Source organism: Myotis brandtii, unplaced genomic scaffold (assembly GCF_000412655.1).
Source record: "Myotis brandtii unplaced genomic scaffold, ASM41265v1 scaffold120, whole genome shotgun sequence".
Lineage (NCBI taxonomy): Eukaryota > Metazoa > Chordata > Mammalia > Chiroptera > Vespertilionidae > Myotis > Myotis brandtii.
In genome coordinates, this window is record NW_005354174.1 from 6,222,758 (window position 1) to 6,233,865 (window position 11,108).

An 11,108-nucleotide genomic window follows, 5' to 3' on the forward strand; every position below is an offset into this window, starting at 1 on the left:
CCCCCCCGGAAAACTCTGAGACGGCTTCTAATGCAATGCAGGAGCACCAGCAGCCCAAGGATCACAGAAGGTTAAACACTGGAGCATAAAAGAAAGCTCCCCGACAAAGCCTGGGGATGATCCATAGGTCCCTCCCTGCAATTAAGCACTGGGATGAATCAGAGCTGTTAAAAAGCACGAAAAGCCCGCATGCCGAGCGAGCGCTGAGCTGCATTCCAGACGGTCTCATAGGAACCGTCGAGGCTGCCAACAGCTCTTCTCCTCCTGGAACGACTGTGGGTACGGCTGTGCCATCAGCCCGCGCCGTGACACAGTCACTTCAGGCCCATCTCTCCTGAATGGTGATGAGTTAAAATACCAACAGCATTGAAAGCTGTGGGCTTCCTATGGAGACGTTATCCTTTAAGCTGAAGGGGTTATCAGTTCCCCATGTCACTGAAGTAGACATGGGGCCAAATCCCCATTTCCAATTGCAGGGAGAACAGGGTGCCGAACACCTGAATCGGGACGGGCAGCGACCGACCCGGGGTCCCACCTGCTCAGGACGCGGGGCCAGGCAGGCGGCCTGCGCTTGGGTTCTGGCTCTGCATTCCCGGGCGTATAACTCTGGGCGAGACGTTAGCCTCCCTGCACCTCCAGGGTCTTCCCCGGAAAACTGTCCCTCACTGATTATGCCGGTTCCACACACAAAGCGCTCAGGACAGTGACAGGCGCACAGCGAGAGCCCAGTGACAATGACGATCATCAGGTGTGAATCCACGTTCCTGGCACAGCACACAGCCGGAGGGACGCCCGGGACAGGCAGCGCATGCACTGGCAAGCAAACCCGTGAAGAGGAAATTTCCTAACGTGGTTGCGGCTGCACGGTGCCAGCACTGTGTTCAACCACGCAGCAGCGTTGGCGGGTGTCCCCGACAGGAGCAGGTGTGGGGAAGCTGGAAGAGGGGAGCTCAGAGGGGGGGGGGGCGGGTGGGCAACACAAGCGTGGAAGTGGATGATCAAAAGGGCTAGAGGCAGGGGAGAGAAAGAAGGGCAATGCAATGGCCATGCAGTCAGAGGGGGTAAGGGCGCTGCCCTCCCCTCCCCAACAGGTGCCGGCACTGGGTCTCCACCTCCACTGCGCACCGGAAACAGCTGGGATGCTCGAGCGAATAGTGATGACCCCCCTTCCCGCACCCGAGAGTCTCATTTAATTGGTCTGGGCGGAGGCCCAGGCATGAGCATCTGGTTGGCTTCCCAACTGAGTATCTCTAAGCGTGGTCCCTGGACTGGCATCACTGGCACCATTTGAGGACTCAGACCCTTATTCATGTTAAAAAAAAATCTACTCCCTTTTTAACATTCAAGAGTTAAAAATGCATCACTCAAAACTGACCACGGTGGTACACGGGAAACCGAGATTGTCTGCCATCCATCCAAAGTTACCAGGAAAATAAATACAACGAGAACACAACAGCCTTCCTTATTTCCGGCAGAGACAGCTGCCTGAGACCTGCTCTTGGTTACAAAAAAGGGGGAAAACGAGGCTTCGAGTGTTAAGAAGATTCCAGCCCCAGAGAGAGCCTTTTTTCTAGATTGAAAGATGATTGAAAAGGGAATAACTTTCTCACCATGTCATTTAATGCTCTTTAATGTCAGGTCAGTATCTTCAGAAATGGTCTCAAGTCCGACCAACAGTCATAGCCCATTGGTGGCCCCGCCCCAACGGGAAAGTAGTTGGGGTGGGGCAGGGGGCTGCTAATTCTGAGGCAGTAAGGGTGTGGGGTGTTTCAGTCTATGAGCGCCCGGGGGGCCAAGAATGGACACAGCGCCTCATTTCTTGGCTTTTATTTTCTGTAAGAACCAAACTGCTTTGACCCACAGAATTAAGACAGAAAAAAAATCATAAATAAACGATTGCGAATGAGACTTTTTTTTGGTAAAGCTCTATTCTGAAGGTAGATGGTCTCTAAACGCAGACGTAGAGAAGTGACGCAGGCCCCTTGCTCATTCAGCTGCCGCAGCCCTAACTGTGCTCCCAAAGGGGCTGGGCCCCACAGGGAAGGCAGGCAGGCAGGCAGGTGGGAGCACGCTCCCCCCTCGTCCCTCTTGTCAGCATTTCAGCAGCCTCCGTGAGGACACATCTGCGCTGGAGGAATCTGTCTGGGCGGTGCAATTCGCAGTTTCAGAATGAAAGTTGGTTCTTGATTCCAGAACTTAAATAGGAATACAGAGCACGAACCATCTTACCATCTTTTGGGCAGAGTTGCCTGTTTTGAAATGATCAGCCGTCAAGCCTAGAAAAGCCAGCCTGGGTTGAAAGGTTATTTAACGTCCTGATAATGTAAGGTATCATTCCTGGTGTAAATCCTTCAAATATCATGATTGGGAAACACTCTGAGGTGCCACCCAGATCCCTGATAGAGGGGGCGAGGCCAGCCCAGAGCACAGCATCACAGCTTTATGACAGTTTGCAGGCACCCATAGGCCCCGGCTTGAGGACCTTTGCTGTTTGCCCTGACAGCCTGGCCCTCCAAGGGCTGAGAGCAAAGGGACAGCAGCTTCCTCCAGGCGACTCCTCCTGTGGCCGGGGAGGCGAGGAGGTCTGGGCACTGGGGGAGGTCCTGGCAGCTGGACGGAGACCTGGCTGGGAGTTGCCCTTGGGTGGGAGGGGTGAGTAAGGTGCTCCGTCCAGGGCAACGGGGTGGGTACATGTTAGTGGCGCCCACTAGCGGCCAAGCTCAGTCTGGGAAAACTAATGCTGCATGTTGCTCGGCGAGGTGAGTGCTGGTCAGGATTCAATAAAACTGTCCGCAGGGAGAAGCAAAAGCCGCCTTCTTCTCTCACAAACAAATGAGAACGGAGAGATTTTCAGTCCCAGCTCGAGCGACACAGTGTGTCTGAGGCTCCCAAATACGGACAAGAGGCCAATTGCCCGTGTTCTCTGTTATTTTCATTAACAATCGTATCTGCATTTTAGGGACGCTCCCTCCCTGGTCCACAGTCACCTGGTACGTGGTGGCACGACTTGGGAGCTGGCGTCGGCTCTGACGGGTGGGTCGCTAGATACGTTAAATATTTAACTGCACCCAACCTCTCACATTTACTATTTATAGAACCCGAGACCCCACCCACACCCGTGAGGCCAGGCTCTTGGTTGGTAATTATTTTGAACCCACACTGCCTAGCACGGCACCTTGGCAGGCACTCAGTCACTGGCTGCAAAATTCACCATCTCCAGGCCACCCTAGTCCTGTGCCTTTGGGGTCATGCTGCCATCCCCGGGCACCTGGAGCACAGCTGTCCATCTGTCTCAGGGCTGCTGGCCCTTACAAGACCCATCTCCTCTGACCTTCCATCTACTGCCGGCCCAGCCCAGCCCAGAGTGTCACCTCTACAGATTGACAGCCGCTTGGCAGTGGGGCTGCGTCCCACCCCACACCTGGGTGTGGCGTGTCCCTCTCCTCCCCCAGCCGCCCTCCCACCCCGGCTCCGGGGCCAGCCCAGGGTGAGGCAGAACCTCTGAGTGCCCCGTGGATTCTTGTTTGGCTGAAAAGCGAGAGCAGACAGGAAGGCTTGCACAGGGTTCATCTTTGGTTGCAGTACATAAAGCTTCCATGTGGAGGGACTGTCGGACAAGGAGAAACCTCACGGCCTGTGCCGGGGAGGATCAAGGCAGGCCAGAGGGAGTCGGGCGCTCTTTATACAACAGTCTGTGCTCTGGAGAAAGGATCACTGAGCCCACAAAGACGAAAGGACAGAGAACACGGCTCCAGCTTTCAGGAAAAACGTATCAGAAAGGGCAGTTTTCTCCTGGGGGAAAAAATCGCTGTGGAGAAATTCTCAGAATTTCAAGAATGAAATGCAAAGACGTCATCAACCATGAATGATTTTTGATGGGGTCACCACAGCCTGTGATTCTGTGAACAAACTGGGGCCGTGGTGCTGTTCAGTTGTTGTTTTTTTTAAAAAATATTTAAAAAATATTTTTATTGACTTCAGAAAGGGAGGAAGAGGGAGAGAGAGAAATATCAGTGATGAGAGAGAATCATTGATTGGCTGCACATGCACACCCCACATCGAAGATGGAGCAGGCAACGCGGGCATGTGCCCTGACTAGAATCAAACCATGACCTCCTGGTTCACAGGTCGACGCTCAACCACTGAGCCACACTGGCCGGGCGGTGCTGTTCAGTTTGATCCACTTGTTCCCGTTCTGCTGTGCCAAGTCAGCTGACACCATCTGTGTTGATGAAACCTACAGAATTTTGAATTTGATCTCTTCCATGTTCATGGGCTATGACCCATACATTTGTAATATTTATTCCTTTTTGGCCAGAGACAAAGGCAGGAAGAATGAGATGTACTAAGAATACACTTGCTCAGCCATCCCCATCCCACTATGCATAATCCATGCAAAGACCTGGGCTCGGGGACACAATCATCTCACATTTTGCACCTATTTGTGAACGTCCTGTTTCATTAGTGAGACTCACTGCTTGGTGCTAAGAATGTGTTTTCTGTCCCGGTAAATTCAGTGGCCAGTCACGTACCCAAAAACATAAGCCAGCAACACTTCAACCCAAGTCCCATTGGGATAAAACTTATGAAAGAGAACTGAGAGGCAAGAAAGGGCAGCCCGGGGACCCTGGGAACAGATCGTAAATATTTCACCACTTTTTCTTTGACAGTTAGTGGAAAGTAAACATTTCTGCTAATGTTCCCTAAACCTGATGTTCTGAAAGGAAATCGAATCTGGGTGTGAGAGAAATAATAGTTTCTAGGTATTAAGAGACCGGTATGATTCTCCATACACAACATAGAAAGACTTTAAGAAATATTTTTCTTACTAGAGGCCCGGTGCACGAAATTCATGCATGGGTAGGGTCGCTAGGCCTGGCCAGCAATCAGGCCTGATTGGGGCCTTCTGGCTGCCGGCCAGGGCCTTCCTTCCCTGGCTGCTGGCTGGGGCCTTCCTTCATTCTATGCTGCCCCCTGGTGGTCAGCGCACATCACAGCGAGCGATTGAACTCCCGGTCGAACTCCCGAGGCGACAATTTGCATATTAGGCTTATATATATATATATGATTATAAGACTAATAGATACACATATTATATAAAAATCTAAATACGAACCCATGTCACCCCAATAAATTCAATTTAAAAAATCCAAATGCATAAAGTACAAAGAAGAAAATTAAAATCACCCCCACTTCCGCTCTAAGCGAGAACCCCTGTTAGCATACTGGTGGTGTTTCCTGCCAGGCTCTCCACTCTGCATATATCTAGCTTGAAATACTTATTTTTTTGTAGAGTTTATATCTATAAACACAATTTTTGAGGACTCAGTACTTTGTCTTACTGGGCCCACCTGTCACTTCTCAGATTTCCAAAGGAGAAGCCAAGGACCGGCCCTGGGGAAGGGCTGCTCTTGGCACAGTGCGTCCTGAGGGCCCTGAGCCCTTGGATGAAGGACAAGGGGCAGGTCTGGAAGTAAGAACCTCGGGGTTGGTGGGACCTAAACGGATGCCATTGGCTCGATGGGTATGATTGCCATGCACAAGGGAATGGACGGGCGCCCACCTGGGTCCACAAAGACCCGGTGACAATTTGCATATTAGGCTTGCACAACACCAAGCCATATGGGCCAGGGCTTGGGTGTGACACTTTTAATCCAGTGAGCTAACCAAAGTGCTTGCACAACACCAGGCCATGGGGCTAAGGCGCTCACTGTGACTCACAATTTTTGATTTGACTCAGTACAAAGCATGCCTTTATAACATAACAAGGCATGCTATGAAAACATTTAAATGCCTAGCATCCCCTTATCCAGCTATATGATAATTGATTTAATCAACCCCTGTTGGGGGCCATCCAGCTGGCTTAAAATTCTTCACCTTCATTAATAACACAGTTGCCCTGGCCAGTTGGTTGGGTGTTATCCCATGTACCAAAAGGTCACTGGTTGGATTCCCAGTCAGGGCACATGCCCAGGTTGCAGGTTCAATGGGAGGCAACCAATCTATGTCTCTCTCTCACATAGATTTTGTTTCTCTCTCTCTCTTTTTCTCTCCATTCCTCTCTCTCTAAAATCAATAAAAGCATTAAATAAACAGCAACTGATCACATTCATGCATAAATAAATATTCACCCGAATTTCTGATTTTTCCCCCTCAGGATACATTCTCATAAGTGGATCAAAGGGCACAAAATCATTCAAGATGCTTAACATATATTGGCAAACTATTCCCTCAAGCGTGTACCAAAATCTTACCGAGGGTGTGGTGAGAAAAGTAAAAACTGACATTGTAATTTTGGCTTCTTTGATGACCTCTGAGGTTTAACTTGTTTTATATGGTTATGTGCCACCTGTCTTTCTGGGACTTACTCGCTCTTCCAGTTTCCTACAGGGTGTCAGCTAAGGAATTTTCTTACTGGCTCAGAAGAGCGCTTTAGAGGTAAATGAATGATAATGGCTCTTTGTCATATGCACTTAGATTTCATTTACTGCTTCTAGAAACACCGGCACTTACGTTTTTATACAGTTAAACCTGTCAAACATTTTTTAAAAGTTTCCTCCATTTATTTTAAGTTTAGAAAAATCCTTGCCCTTTCTGGGATTTTTTTTCTATTATTATTTTGTTTCTTTTCTATGTTTAACTTTTAAATCCATTTGGAATTTGTTTTGGTGTGCAGGGTGAGGCAAGATCGAATTTAATTTTTTTCTTGCAAATGCTCAGACAACTTACCCGACGACATTGGGGAGTGAGCCCCACCTTCTCCACTGGACCCCGTGGCCTCTGCTTGTGTCTGTCAGGCCACAGTACACTTTGTGCCAGTTCCTACAACAAGCCTGTGCCCCAATGTTCTCATTTCCAACAGGTTTGGAAATAGCCCTTTCCGCCCAGAGGCAATGCCACTCGGCTGCTTTGTTCTGCTCACCTGATAAATCTCTTTATACCTCTCTCTGTCATTATATATTACAAAATATCACTGTTTGCATTTCCGGTCAACCTGTTTGCTCAAATGGTCTCCTGTTCGTGTTTTATGGAGATGGTATATTCTCCCATTCGACAGAAGTTTATATGGAGCTTTCTCAGATCCCCTTTTGCAGTCTTTCACTCAGTAACCCATTTTCAAACACATTCTTCATGATATTTCCCTGCCCTTTATATACACACTAGAGGCCCAGTGCACAAAATTCATGCATGGGTAGGGTCCCTAGTGGCTGCTGGCTGCCTGTCGGGGCGCCTCCCTTCCCCTGGCTGCCTGCCACTGCTGCTGCCGGCCCTGCCCCCTGTCAAACTCCCAGTGGAGGGGACAATTTGCATATTAGGCTTTTATTATATAGGATATTCATTCATGGGTCACATAATATGTGTATGTTTTTTTTCTTTTATTTTTTTATTATTAATTTTAAAAATATATTTTATTGATTTTTTTACAGAGAGGAAGGGAGAGGAATAGAGTTAGAAACATCAATGAGAGAGAAACATTGATCAACTATAGACCCACCAGCAATGTTCTCCTCTACACCATCCACATAAAAGTTTTGCAAAATAGTATTTTTGATACTTTGTGTGAACTTCTTTTTTTAAAAAATATATTTTATTAATTTTTTACAAAGAGGAAGGGAGAGGGATAGAGAGTTAGAAACATCGATGGGAGAGAAACATTGATCAGCTGCCTCCTGCATACCCCCTACTGGGGATGTGCCCACAACCAAGGTACATGCCCTTGACTGGAATCGAACCTGGGACCCTTCAGTCCGAGGGCTGGCGCTCTATCCATTGAGCCAAACGGTTAGGGCTACCAAACCCGTTAGGGCTCTTTGCTCATTTTTAAATGAAGAAACCAAACGATGTTCCCATGGGCTCTGTCCACTGTCTACTTGGCTACTGGAGAACTTTCCTCAAATTAACCCGCATATGCACTCCTGACCCAGTGTCACTGGGTCTTTGTGGACCCAGGTGGGCGCCCGTCCATTCCCTCGTGCATCGCCATCACACCCACCGAGCCAATGGCATCCGTTTAGGTCCCACCGACCCCGAGGTTCTTACTTCCAGACCTGCCCCTTGTCCTTCATCCAAGGGCTCAGGGCCCTCAGGACGCACTGTGCCAAGAGCAGCCCTTCCCCAGGGCCGGTCCTTGGCTTCTCCTTTGGAAATCTGAGAAGTGACAGGTGGGCCCAGTAAGACAAAGTACTGAGTCCTCAAAAATTGTGTTTATAGATATAAACTCTACAAAAAAATAAGTATTTCAAGCTAGATATATGCAGAGTGGAGAGCCTGGCAGGAAACACCACCAGTATGCTAACAGGGGTTCTCGCTTAGAGCGGAAGTGGGGGTGATTTTAATTTTCTTCTTTGTACTTTATGCATTTAGATTTTTTAAATTGAATTTATTGGGGTGACATGGGTTCGTATTTAGATTTTTATATGATATGTGTATCTATTAGTCTTATAATCATATATATATATATAAGCCTAATATGCAAATTGTCGCCTCGGGAGTTCGACCGGGAGTTCAATCGCTCGCTGTGATGTGCGCTGACCACCAGGGGGCAGCATAGAATGAAGGAAGGCCCCAGCCAGCAGCCAGGGAAGGAAGGCCCTGGCCGGCAGCCAGAAGGCCCCAATCAGGCCTGATTGCTGGCCAGGCCTAGCGACCCTACCCATGCATGAATTTCGTGCACCGGGCCTCTAGTAAGAAAAATATTTCTTAAAGTCTTTCTATGTTGTGTATGGAGAATCATACCGGTCTCTTAATACCTAGAAACTATTATTTCTCTCACACCCAGATTCGATTTCCTTTCAGAACATCAGGTTTAGGGAACATTAGCAGAAATGTTTACTTTCCACTAACTGTCAAAGAAAAAGTGGTGAAATATTTACGATCTGTTCCCAGGGTCCCCGGGCTGCCCTTTCTTGCCTCTCAGTTCTCTTTCATAAGTTTTATCCCAATGGGACTTGGGTTGAAGTGTTGCTGGCTTATGTTTTTGGGTACGTGACTGGCCACTGAATTTACCGGGTCAGAAAACACATTCTTAGCACCAAGCAGTGAGTCTCACTAATGAAACAGGACGTTCACAAATAGGTGCAAAGTGTGAGATGATTGTGTCCCCGAGCCCAGGTCTTTGCATGGATTATGCATAGTGGGATGGGGATGGCTGAGCAGGTGTATTCTTAGTACATCTCATTCTTCCTGCCTTTTTCTTTGGCCAAAAAGGAATAAATATTACAAATGTATGGGTCATAGCCCATGAACATGGAAGAGATCAAATTCAAAATTCTGTAGGTTTCATCAACACAGATGGTGTCAGCTGACTTGGCACAGAGGATGCCAGGTCTCCCAGTTTGAGGGGGTCGTCTAGGTCAGTACAGCGGGCGGAAGCTCCCTCGGTGAGACCCAGAACCGAAAGGCGGGAGACCGGGAGCTGTCGCCACAGCTGGGAGTCCGGGAGCGCATTTCCAAGGCCACGTCCTCAGTCCCTGCTCCACAGGGACTGGGGGAGGTTAGGGGTCCGCTTGTGCATTTGCTTTGGTACCAGGCGAGACCCGGGACAGGAGCGATCTGCCCCCATTTTCTAGGCCGCCCAGGAGGTGGAACGTGGTACCCCTCGGTCTGGTCGCTTCCCCTCCATCTGTGCTTGAAACAGACGGAGCCGAACTGAACAGAGCGGGGAGATGGAATTGAATTGAATCAGACCCGGCTCTGAGGCCGCTGCTAATAAAATCACAATCATTCACCTCAGCGTGGCAGACAGAGACAAAAATGTTTGTTGGTTCTTTTTTTTTTTTTTTTAAATTGGTTCTTTATTTCCTTCCCCTTGAAGTGGCTGACTCCTCAGGAGACAAAACCCGGGAGACCTGCTTCTATCACCCGTACACAAGGGGTCCAGTGCAGACACCTCGGAGGCTGGGACCCCAGGAACTTGGTCTGTGAGCTCACCTGAGGGCCCCCCATGTCCTGGGGGCCTTCGCTGGGCTTCCCCGCAGGCATGTCCTGGCTGAGCATCATGCCTGATGCCTCGTTACGGGTGACAGTCCACATGCCCCATCAGTGGCAGGAGAGGGACCAGCTGTCCCACCCGGGGCTGTCCCCCCGCCTGCAGGCCCTCAGACCTGATACTCTGAGGGACACACCTCTCAGGGGCTATTGGGGGTTCATGTGAATGAGAGACTATGAGTCTTTATCTTTGGAACATACATTCCTTGCAGAGACAGAGAAAGTTATAATGACGAGCCATTTTTCAGCCTTTCTAGCCATTCATTATACCATCGCAGTCTTTAATCTGAGACTATGAAGCTGAAGATGAACAGTAATTAAACTTAAGATGTCAAGGCTAAGAGATGTTTACCTGGCAAAGCCTCTGATCACCTCAACCACAGGCAAAAAGCAAAAAAAGAAAAAAAAAATCTGGGCCATCTCATTACCTTCGGGCTCTTTGTCTTACTGGGCCTGCCTGTCACCATCTCAGACCAGCACAAGGGGATCAGGTGCACCCAGCCTAGTGCGGGACGCAGTGAATTCTGCAAAGACAAGACTGGGGACTGAGTATCTCAGACGTAAAATTATTTTTAAATATGTTTTTAAAATCGATTTTAGAGAAAGAGGAAGGGAGAGGGAGGGAGAGCGAAACATCGATGTGCGAGAGAAACATCAACCATCTGCCTCCTGCACGCCCCCTGCTGGGGACTGAGCCCGAGAATCGAATCGGCGACCTTTTGGTGAACAGGATGACACACAACCAGCGCAGCCACACGGGCCAGGGCTTGGGTGTGACACTTTTAATCCAGTGAGCTAACCAAAGTGCTTGCACAACACCAGGCCATGGGGCTAAGGCGCTCACCGAACCAGCAGAAGTGCCAAGCAGAGGGAGATTAACCGGCCAGTGTTGTAGGCCCCCAAGTCAAAGACGAGCCACAGGATGAGATGCTGGCCCCTGTGAGGCCTTACGAGGTGGGCCTGTGAGATCTAAGTGCTTTGGGGAGGACAGAGTGGAGAGGGCCCTGCTGTTCCCAGCACAATCACCCCAGTTTACAAACGAAGCAGGAGACACATCAGTTTCCTAGCTGTGGGGTGACTGGTGGTGATGACTCACAGGTAAAATGTACCTGGCTTTTCTT

At 49.2% G+C, this 11,108-nt stretch overlaps 1 protein-coding gene across 1 annotated transcript in view; it reads right to left on the reverse strand.

Annotated features, from left to right (window-relative positions):
* PRKCA (protein kinase C, alpha) overlaps window positions 1-11,108 on the reverse strand; it is a 283,500-nt gene that overhangs the window by 58,060 nt on the left and 214,332 nt on the right. The gene's annotated exons all lie outside the window — the stretch shown is intronic.